This window comes from Arvicanthis niloticus, unplaced genomic scaffold (genome assembly GCF_011762505.2).
Source record: "Arvicanthis niloticus isolate mArvNil1 unplaced genomic scaffold, mArvNil1.pat.X pat_scaffold_446_arrow_ctg1, whole genome shotgun sequence".
Taxonomy (NCBI): Eukaryota; Metazoa; Chordata; class Mammalia; order Rodentia; family Muridae; genus Arvicanthis; species Arvicanthis niloticus.
Genome location: NW_023046085.1, coordinates 23259 through 35399, shown reverse-complemented (window position 1 = coordinate 35399; position 12141 = coordinate 23259). Strand labels below are relative to the sequence as shown.

At 49.6% G+C, this 12141-nt stretch overlaps 1 pseudogene; it reads left to right on the top strand.

Annotated features, from left to right (window-relative positions):
- The first annotated feature begins 8335 nt into the window (after positions 1 to 8335).
- LOC117702099 (Y-box-binding protein 3 pseudogene) lies at positions 8336 to 8977 on the top strand (annotated as a pseudogene).
- The last annotated feature ends 3164 nt before the right edge of the window (positions 8978 to 12141 follow it).

The following is a 12141-nucleotide window of genomic DNA, read 5'->3' as shown; positions in this document are numbered from 1 at the left end:
CTTCCCACAGTCCACTAAAGGGATGTCCTTCCCAAAGTCCACCACAGGGACATTCTTCTAACTGTCCACCACATGTACATCCTTCCCACTGTCCATCACATGGATGTCCTCACCACTGTCTACCACAGGGACATCCTTCCTACTGTCCATCAAAGGGATGTCCTTCCCCCTGTCAGCAACAGGGATTTCATTCCCACTGTCCTACACAAAGACGATCTACCCATTGCTCTTCACAGTGTCATCCTACCCACTGTCTACCACAGGGACGTCCTTCACACTGTCCAACAAAGGGACGTTTTTCCCACTGTACACCAAAGGTACATCTTTCAAATGTCCACCACAGAGACATCATCCTCACTGTCCACAACCAGGACATCCTCCCAACTAACCACCACAAGGACGTCCTACATATAGTCCACAATAGAGAATTCCTCCCTGTTGGCAACCAAAGGGACCCCCTTCCCACTGTCAACCACAGGGACATCCTCCAAGTTGCCCACCACAGTGACATCCTTTTCACCGTTCACCACTGGGACATCCTACACACTTTGCACAACAGGGACATTTTCCTGTGCACAACAGGGATATCCTCACCACTGTGCACCACAGGGACATCCTCCTTTACAAACAAGGATGTCAGCAACACTTTCCACCCCAGAGATGTCCTCTGCACTCTCCACGACAGGGACATCCTCCCCACTATCCACCAAAGAAACGTCTTTCCCACTATTCACCACAGGGATGTCATCCCAAATGTCAAACACAGAAAAATCCTCTTCACTGTCTAGTACAAGATGTCCTTCCCTCTGTCCACCACAGGGATGTCCTCCCCACTGTCCACCAGAGTGATATCCTTCCCACTGTTCACCACAAGGAGGTCTTTCCCAATATCGTCATCAGTGACTTCCTTCCCACTGTCCACCACAGTGTGTTTCTTTCTACTGTACATCACAGAGATATACTTTCCACTGTCCAGCAAATGGATGTTTTTCTTTGCACCAGAGAAATGTGCTCACCACTGTCTACCACTGTGACATCCTTTCTAGTTTCCACCATGAGGAGGTCCACTTCACTGTCCACCACAGGAACATCCATTCCACTGTTCACCACAGGGACATCCTTCCAAATATCCACGACTGAGAGGTCCTCACCACTGTCTATCACAAGGACATCTTTACCACTGTTCACCACAGAGATGTCCTCCCTGATGTCCACCACAGTGACGTCCTACACAGTGTCCACCAGACCAACGTCCTCTCAGTTGTCCAAAACATAAACGTCCTCCCCACTGTCCACCACAGGGACGTCTTACTTACTGTCTACCTCAGGGAGAACCTCCCCACTGTCTCCAAAAGGGACGTCCTTCCATTGTCCACCACTTGGACATTCTTTTGCTGTCCATACATAGGACTTCCTTCCCACTGTTTACCAAAGGTACGTCTTCCTAACTGTCTACCACACAAATTTGTTCCCAAGTGTCCACTACAGACACATCCATCCCACTGTACACAGCGGGGAAATACTCCCCACTGTCCTTCACAAGGATGTCCATCCAACTGTCCACAACAGAAAGGTCCTACCCACTGTCCACCACAGGGACGTCCTTCCAACTATCCACCCCAAGGAGTTCCAAACCCACTGTCCACCACAGGGACATCCTTCCCACTCTTCACAAAAGAGACATACTTCACAATGTCCACAACAGGGACATCTTCCCCACTGTCCACCACAGGAATGTCCTACTCCATAGTCCACCAGAGTGTGATCCTCCCCACTCTCCACCACAGGACATCCTCCTGTGCACAACAGGGGTGTCCTCACCACTCTGCACCACAGGAACATACTTTGGATTGTCCACCACAGGGACATCCTTCCCACTGTCCACCAAAGTGAGGTCCTCCTTGCAGTCCACCACAGGGGCATCCTTACCACTGTCCTCCGCAGTGTCCTCCTCACCACTGTCCACTACAGGGATGTCCTCCTCACTGTATAAAACAGGGAAGTACTCTCCACTGTATACCTCAGTAATGTCCTCTTTACTTACCACCACAGAAACATTCTCCCCCGTGTCCACCTTAGGAACATCCTCACCACTGTCCACCAGAGAGATGTCCTCCCCACTCTCCACCACAGAAACATCCTCCCCACTGTCCACTACAGGGACGTCCTTCCCACTGTCCACCACAGTGATGTCCTCTGCATTGTCCACCACAGGCATGTCCACTACACTTTCCACAACAGGAAATTCCTCTCCATGTCCACACACAAAAACATCCTATCCACTGTCCACCACAGAAACGTCCTCATCACTGTCCATCACTTGGACATCTTTCCCACTGTCAACCACAGAGATGTCATCCCTGCTGTCCACCACAGTAATGTCCTCCCCACAATCCACAATAGTAAAGTCCTCCCCACTGTCCAAAACAGGGATGTCCTAACCACTGTCCACCACATGGACCTTTTACCCACTGTCCAACACAGGGAGGTCATTCCTACTTTCAACCACAGAGAGGTCCTCCCAGCTGTCCACCACAGGGACATCTTTCTCAGTGTTCACCACAAGGACATTCTCCCCACTGTGCACCACAGGGACATCTTTCTGTGCACAACAGTGATGTCCTCACCATTGTGCACCACAAGAACATCTTCCTGTGCACACCAGGGATGTCCTCACCACTGTTTACCCCAGAGATGTCATTCGCACACTCCTCGGCAGGGACATCATTCCCAATGTCCACCAAAGGATGTTCTCCTTTGCACAAGAGAAACATCCTCACCACTATACACCACATGACATCCTCCCCACTGTTCACCAAAGGAACATATTCCCCTCTGTCCACCAAAGAGAAGTCCTTTCCACTGTCCACAACAGGGACGTCCTTCTCACTGTCCACCACAGGGAAGTCCTTCCCACTGTCCACCATAGGGAGTTTCTCTCAGCTGTTTGCCAAAGGGTCGTCCTTCTCACTGTTCACCACAAGAACATCCTCTCCACTGTGCACCACAGTGGCATCCTCCCGTGCACAACAGGGATGTCCTCAACCTTGTGCACAACAGAAACATCCTCCTGTGCACACAATGGATGTCCTCACCACTGTCTACCCCAGAGATGTTCTCCACACTCACCATGACAGGGACATCATTCCCAATGTCCACCAAAGGGATGTTCTCATTTGCACCAGAGAAAAGTCATCATCACTGTCCACCACAAGACGTCCTCCCCAATGTCCACCACAGGAACATACTCCCCACTGTCCACCAAAGGATATTCCTCTCCTCTGTCCACAATAGGGATGTCCTTCCAAGTATCCACCACAGGGAAGTCCTTCTTTCAGTCCACCACAGGGATGTACTCCCCACTGTCTACAACAGGGATGTCTTTCCCACAATTCAAAAGAGAAAGGTCCTCCGTGTTGTCCACCACAGGGACGTCTTTCCCTCTGTCCACCTCAGTGATATTCTCCCCTCAGACCATAACAGGGATGTCCTTCCAACTTTCAACCACTGGTATGTCCTCCCCACTGTCCACAAGAAGGTCAACCTTCCCACTGTCCAGTTAAAGGTTGTTCCCAATGTCCAAAACAGGGATGTCCTTCCCACAGTCCACACCATATATGTCCTTCCAATGTCCAACACAGGGACATCCTTCCAACTGTCCACAACAGGGCAGTCCTCTCTACTGTCCACCACAGGGATTTCCTTTACACTGTCCACCAGAGGGATGGCCACTGCACTGTCCACAACAGTTGTGTTCTTCCCACTGTCCACCACAGAAAGGTACACCGTGCTGTCCACAACAAGAATGTACTTCCTAATGTCCAACTCAATGATGTATTTTATTCTGCCCACCACATGGACATCCTTCCAACTGTGCACCACTTGGTGGTACTCCTCACTGTCCACCAGAGGGACATGATTGCCACTGTAGAACACACGGATATTCTTCCCAATGTCCACAACATATACATCCTTCCTACAATCCACAACATAAGTGTCCTTCCCCCTCTCCACCACAGGGACCTTCTTCCTACTGTTCACCACAGAGAGGTCCTCTCTACTATCCACCACAGGGATGTATTTACCACTGTCCTCCTAAGTGACGACCTACCCTCTCTCCACCACAGGGACATTCTTCCCACTGTCCACCACAGGGAGTTCCTCCCCAATGTCCACAAGAGGGACATCTTTTCCACTGTTCACCACAAGCATGTCATAGCCAATGTCCACAATAGGGAGGTCCTTCCAATGGTCCAAAAAATATATGTCCTTCCAATGTCCACCACAGGGACCTCCTTCTCACTGTCTACCACAGGGAAGTCTTCTCTACTGTGCAACACAGGTAGGTCCTTTCCACTGTCCACCACAGTTATGTTCTTCACCTTGTCCACAACAGGCATGTCCTTTCCATGGTCCAACACAGGGATATCCTTCCCACTGTACACCACAGGGAATTCCTCTCTATTGTCCACCACAGGGATGTGCTTTCCACTGTCCACCAAAGGGTCATCCTCCACACTATCCAAAACAAACATGTCCTTCCCACTGTCCAGCAAAGTAAGGTACATGCTGCTGTCCACAACAGGAAAGTACTTCCCAATGTCCACTAAATGATGTCCTCTACTATGTCCACCACAGAGACATCCTTCCCACTTTCCACCACGTGGTGTTTCTCCCCAGTGTCTATGAAAGTGACATGCTTCCCACTGTCTACCACATGGAGGTCCTTCCCAATGTCAACAACATGGACGTCCTTCCCACAATCCACAAAATAAATGTCCTCCCAAATGTCCAACACATGGCACTTCTTCCCACTGTTCACCACAGAAAAGTCCTTTCTACTGTCCCCCACAGGTACGTCCTGCCCACTGTCCACAAGAGGGATATTCGTTCTACTGTTCACCACAGGGACATCCTCCCCAGTGTCCACCTCAGGAACGTACTACCCACTGTCCACCACAGGGACGTCCTACCCACTGTCTACCACAGGGAGGTCCTCCTCAATCCCCACCACAGGTAGGTCCTCTCCACTGTCCACCCCAGGGTCGTCATTTCAACCGTCCACCACAGAAATATTCTCCCCACTGTCCACAACATGGATGTCCTTTCAACTGTCCAACACAAAGACGTTGTACGAACTGCCCTTCACAGGGACATCCTACACACTGTCTACCACAACGATGTCCTTCCCACTGTTCACCAAAGGGATGTCCTTCCCAAAGACCACAACAGGGACATCCTCCAAATTGTCCACCACAGTTACATCCTTTTCACTGTTCACCACTGGGACATCCTACACACTTTGCACAACAGGGACATTTTCCTGTGCACAACAGGGATAGCCTCACCACTGTGTACCACAGGGACTTCCTCCTTTGCACACCAGGGATGTCAGCAACACTCTCCACACTAGAGATGTCCTCTGCACTCTCCACGACAGGGACATCCTCCCCACTATCCACCAAAAACCGTCTTTCCCACTATTCACCACTGGGATATCATCCCAAATGTCCAACACAGAAAAGTCCTCTTCACTGTCCACCACAGGGATGTCCTTCCCCCTGTCCACCACAGGAATGTCCTCCCCACTGTCTACCAGAGGGATATCCTTCCCACTGTTCACCACGAAGAGGTCCTTCCCAATATCCACAACAGGGACTTGCTTCTGACTGTACACAACATAAATGTTCTTCCCACACTCCACCACAGTGTGTTTCTCTGTACTGTCCAGCACAGCGACGTACTTTCCACTGTCCAACAAAGGCACATTTTCTTTTGCACCAGAGAAACTTCCTCACCACTGTCCACCACAAATGTCCTCACCACTGTCTACTACTATGCCGTCCTTTCCACTTGCTACCATGAGGAGGTCTTCTCTACCGTCTACCACAGAAACATCCTTTCCATTGTTCACCACTGTTGGGCCTAACACAAGGTCTAATCTCCATTTCACCTCCACCCTTCAGTCATGTACACAGGTGGAGGGCGTGAACAGGCCCTAGAGAGATTTACATACTAATGAGGTACCTGAAGGCCAGAGGTGGAGCCGATTAAACATTCCTCCCCAGCCCCTCCCCTCCCCTTTTAACTCAGGTCAATCCTGGGTTTGAGGGGTATGCATCCAGATCAGTCCACAATTCGCCATGTGAATAAACCAGTTTTGGAAACCCAAGGGCTTCCTCGTGTGTTGGGGCTGCACCGCTATGAGGAACCGTGAGGAGCCGGGGAGAGACTTTTAGTTAATGAACAGCCGGGCCCAACTTCCAGCTGGAGAAACCAGAGAGTTCCCAGCCGACTACCCACAGCATGGCAGGAGGAACCGCAGGATCCCCAAGCCCTTTTCTTCCCCACATTTGGCGCCTCAAACGTGGAGCCTTAGAAGCCACACAACCAAGCAGCTACCGATACCGCGGGAAGGGTAAGCCCCGAACTCTTGAAACAAACAATCTGTTTTTTCCTCCTGCGTTTCAGTCGGAAGCCATCGCGCGGATTTAAGTAAGCCAAGGGAGCTTTTGCTACCTCCTGGCCAGGGCCACTCTCTGGTGCTGGTTCAAGGCTTCCCTGGCCTCTGCTTAAATCCCAACAGCCCACAACGGGCGTTGGCAAAGACTCTATCTAGACTCTCTTTAAAACAAAAAGAAATCTGGTGACGCAGCAGCCATTAAAAGCCATAAGGGCGGCTGCCAGTTCTTAAATCTGAGGGAAGGCTTGGCGCTCTTGGACCATTGTGGAATCCCCCAAAGCCAATAGGCCAAGGGAATGTTCCCATTGGACAAGGCATTTCTCCTCTTTTCTATCATGGGAAACTCCACCTCACGTAAATGTTCACCCCAAGCCAGGCAAATATATTCTTTACTAAAGACCCATGGGATAAGAATAGGCAAAAAGCAAGCCTCCTTGTTTTGGGAGGAAGTCCTTCAGATAGCACCATGCATGGCAGAGTATAATATTTACAGTCCAGACTCTTGGAGCAAAGTAGCTTCCCTTATCAAAAACAGATAAAAAACCCCCTTGTGAGTTTTTGCCGATCTTAGCTGCAATTTGGCAATGTATAAGACCATCAAAAATAGGACAGACTGAGAACAACACAGCTACTGGGGCCCCTCAGTTAAATGAACCCAAAAACCAAGGTCCCAAAAGTCACCTGGTTTCAGACCTTGAGGCCCTTACCCAACTAATAAGAGAAATAAAATCCATATACCCACCCCTTCCCCCTTATGCCTTGGAGGAAATGAAACCATGTGCTCCTCCTGTCCCTCCCTCCCCCATCCAAAGGCAAGGCTTCATTAAAATACCAAAGGAGCTTTCCCCTGCCTTCCCTCTTACCTCCCAACCAAAGAGAGATAAGTCCCCTCCCCCTCCTCTTAGCCGCAAAAGTAGCAGTCCTTCAAAATCCATAGATAAAACCCAAACTGCTCAAACATTCCCAGTTAATATCCACCCCACTAGAACTAAACCACTTAAATGGCACCCTATCCAAGCCTCCGACCTAAAAGAACTCAGGCAGGCAGTGAAGGAAGATGGCATTCATGCACCGTGGACAAAATCCCTCCTACAGAGCCATATTGCCAACTTAAACACCCCCCAAGATTGGAGAGATATTTGCCGTTCTGCCCTTCCTGATCCAATGTTTCTAGAATGGGAGGCGTATTATCGTGATGAGTGTCTTCAGCAAGTCAGGCAAAACCAGGGAAGGGAAGATGACACTCCATGGGGTTTTAAAGAACTCTTTGGCCAGGAAGATTTCTCTACTGGGGCACAACAGGCAAGTCAGCCAACAGGCTACTATGACCAGGTCCGCCTCTGTGCCATTCAAGCCTGGAATAGGCTTACTACACCTTCAGAATCTCAAGACCCTGCCCACTCCCTGCTCTCCCTTCATCAGAAGCCTGGAGAACCTCTATCTGATTTTACCTTCAGAACTAAAATGAGCTTAGAAAGAAAAATCTCCAACCCCACAGCTAGGGACCTTCTTCTTAAAGCCATTGTTTGGGAAGGCATGACTTCCGAATCTACGCTAGCTTGCCAGGGTCTCCGGGAGGAGCATCACGATAGGTGGATTGTAGCAACCAGAGAAATAGGAACCCCATCAAATCAGGTTGCATCCATAGCTCAGGCATTTGTGGCAGCAATAAAAACAGAAAAAATCTGCCTCAAATGTGGGGAGACAAGACATTGGAAAGATGAATGCCCTACAACCTGCCATCTTTGGGGCCAGGAGACCCAGCAAGACCTCGAGCTCGCATGTCCCCCACCCCCGAGCCGCCCACTGCAAGCTGGCCCCGCCACAACCGCCACCATGCTAACCAGTGCCCGGAGAGAGTGGAGAGGTGGCATGAGCGAGGCGGGCGAGGCCACCACCTGCGACACCATGCTCCCGCAGGCCACTGACCCTGCGCCTAAGAGCCCTGAGGCCAGCGGCATGCCCCAGGCCCCGGTGCCAGCCGCGCCCCTCGCGGGGAGCCCTGGCAGAGACGCAGCCCCCGGACCCGCTCCGGCCTCTTCAGCTCCCTTGGGCAGCGAGGACTCGGAGAAGAAAGTTCTCGCCACCAAAATCCTTGGCACAGTCAAATGGTTCAACGTCAGAAATGGATATGGATTTATAAACCGAAATGACACCAAAGAAGATGTGTTTATACACCAGACTGCCATCAAGAAGAATAATCCATGCAAGTATCTGCGCAGTGTGGGGGAGGGAGAAATTGTAGAGTTTGATGTGGTTACAGGAAAATGGGGTCCTAAAGCAACAAATGTAACTGGCCCAGATGGAGTTCCAGTAGAAGGGAGCCGCTATGCTGTGCGCCGTAGACCTCCCCATAATGCTGGTGAGATTAGACAGATTAAAATGGAGTCCCCAAGGGAACACAACTCCTGGTCCATCAGAATCCAACCTACCGCCCGAGGTTTCGCAGGGGACCCACTCACCCACGCATGAGCCCATATCGTTCCCTACAGGTGGTAGAGCCAGCTACAGGTGGTAGAGCCAGCTCCAAGAGTGTTCTCCCCAGTTATTGCCCACAGAAAACCTCTCCCCGAAACTCCAGGACAGTGATTAATTCCCAGCCTAGTTCACAAAACTAGGCAGGCTTCTTTCTGTCTCCCCCCTCTTTCTCCACGTGTTCCTTCTTAGCTTCTTCTAATTTTTAGCTACTGCCTAGTTCAAAAGACTAGGCCCCACTCTTTCTCCATGTGTTCCTGGTCAACTTCTCTACTTTAACTCCACCTCTTTCTCTCTGTCTCTCCCTCTCCATGTGCTTTCCAGCTCAAGGGCAAGATGGCAGACCCCCTAGCCTCCACTTTGCCCATCCCCCAGCTCCACAGAGAGGGCTCCTTCACAGACAACAGCAGTCTTTCAAGTCACAGTGCCTGCTGTGACGCTCCTAAGACTCCTTCCTTAGGTGAGAGATTCCTATAACCTTTCACTCTCTGACTCTTAGCTCTCCTATCAAGCCTAGGTATCTCTCCCTATAAACTTCAAGTTAGCTTTTTGATCCTTCTCTACAATTAAAATTTCTAATAAAAAGAAAGGTGGAATACAGGTCCTCTCTGCCAGAGCACCCGGACGCCACATCGAAGAACAAGGCCCCTCCCCACTGCTTCTAAACACACCGTACTGCTTTTCCCCAACAGGAGGGCCTGCAACAAATGTTCCTGTTTTTCAACCAAAAACTTTTCCTTTTCTTTCTAACAGGAACACCTAGAGCAACAATGTTTGTGTTTTTCAACCAAAATGTTTGTTAATTTTTTATTTTAATGCTGCCTTTTCTCTCTAATATTTGTGATATATGTCCAACATTATTTTTTTTTCAACCTTTATAATTTCTTCAAGATTTAAAAGCCATCTAATTTCCTTCCACAGTTTAAGTGAACGTGCTGATCACCATTTCTTGAGTCTTAATTAACAACTAATTTCTTTTACAGGCAAACTGTTGCTGCCAATCCCAGATACAAAATTAACATTGTTTTTCTCCCTCAGCCATCCAAAACCAGACTCAGATACCTTCCAAGACTAAACTTTCCTCAAACACCTTTGCTTTTCCAGGATCTTAACAACAGGCCATAAGGTGCTTGTTCCCAAGCAATTTAATGCCCCATGTCCAGCCTACAGACATCTCCCTGCCCGAGGTGCTGCTTCCCTCCTGTGATTATCCTACAGGTATACCCACAGATCCAACAGAGTCCAGCCATCTTCTGGAACCTGCCTGAGATGCCAAGCTGCCTTTTCCTAGTCACCTCATCTGACTACAGACTCCAGAGACACGCCGAGATCCAGTGACAGCGCCACCTCCCGAAACCGGCTAAGCTGCCTTCTTCCAGTCATCTCATCTGACTGAAGAACCCAGAACATGCTGAAATCCAGAGACCCACACCAGGCTCCAGAGATGCACGCCAGAACCCAGAGATACTCACTACAGAAGACAGATCCAGACCTTCCAGCTACAAATGAACTCTTTTGCCAAAGTCACATAGCTAAAGTTACATGTTAGTGAGGAAAACATAATGTCTATTTAGATTAATCAGATGTCATTACCCTCAAACTGTACAATCTGTATTTAATTGTTTCAATGATTCCCTGCCTTCCAAACCCTACCCTCAATTCCCACTACCCTTGATTTAGTTATGCTACACCCTCTGGCCTACATAGTGTTTTATTTTGACCACCTCATCCAAAATTTTCACTAAAAACAGTGAGATGTTGGGCCATGAAGACATGGTTTGGACATAGCCTGGTTGAACAGGCTTTAAACCCCGGAGACCCTTTTAGGAACGGTAGAATGTTTAGCCCTGTTCCTAGGCCCACTTCCACGTGGTCCACATCTCTCATTAACACAGAGTTGCCCCTCCTTTTATGAAAGAAAAAAGGGTGGGATGTTGGGCCTAACACAAGGTCTAATCTCCATTTCACCTCCACCCTTCAGTCATGTACACAGGTGGAGGGCGTGAACAGGCCCTAGAGAGATTTACATACTAATGAGGTACCTGAAGGCCAGAGGTGGAGCCAATTAAACATTCCTCCCCAGCCCCTCCCCTCCCCTTTTAACTCAGGTCAATCCTGGGTTTGAGGGGTATGCATCCAGATCAGTCCACAATTCGCCATGTGAATAAACCAGTTTTGGAAACCCAAGGGCTTCCTCGTGTGTTGGGGCTGCACCGCTATGAGGAACCGTGAGGAGCTGGGGAGAGACTTTTAGTTAATGAACAGCCGGGCCCAACTTCCAGCTGGAGAAACCCAGAGCATTCCCAGCCGACTACCCACAGCATGGCAGGAGGAACCGCGGGATCCCCAAGCCCTTTTTTTCCCCACACACCACATGGATGTCCTTCCCAATATTCACTACAGGGAGGTCCTCACCACTGTACACAACAGTGACAGCTTTTACACTGTCCACCACAGAAACATCCTCATAACTGTCTATCAAAGGGACATCTTTACCACTTTCCACCACAGAGAGATCCTCCCTGCTGTGCACCACAGTGACGTCCTTCACACTGTCCACCACAGTAATGTCCTTTCAGTTGTCCAAAACAGAAATGTCCTCCCCATTCTCGAATATAGGGAAGTCCTACTTACTGTCTACCACAGGGAGAACCTCACAACTGTCTACAACAGTGAAGTCCTTCCCATTGTCCACAACAGGGACATCCTTTTCCTGTCTTCAAAAAGGACTTCCTTTCTACTGTTTACCACATGAATGTCTTCCTAACTGTCCACCACACAAATATGTTCCCAACTGTCCACCACAGAAACATCCATCACACTGTACACAACAGGGACATAGTCCCTACTGTCCTCGACAAGGATATCCATCCCACTGTCCACAACAGAAAGGTCCTACCTACTGTACATGACAGGGACATTCTTCCAATTGTCCACCCAAAGATGTTCCTCCCCCACAGTCCACCACAGGGATGTCCTTCCAACTGTCCAACAAAGGGACATCCTTCCCACTGTCCACAACTCAGACATCTTCTCCACGGTCCACCACATGGACGTCCTTGCCACTGTCCACCACAGGATGTTCTACTCCACAGTCCACCAGAGTGTGGTCCTCCCCACTGTCCACCACAATGATATCATCCTGTGCACAATAGGAATGTCCTCACCACAGTGTACCAAAGGAACACACTTTGCATTGTCCA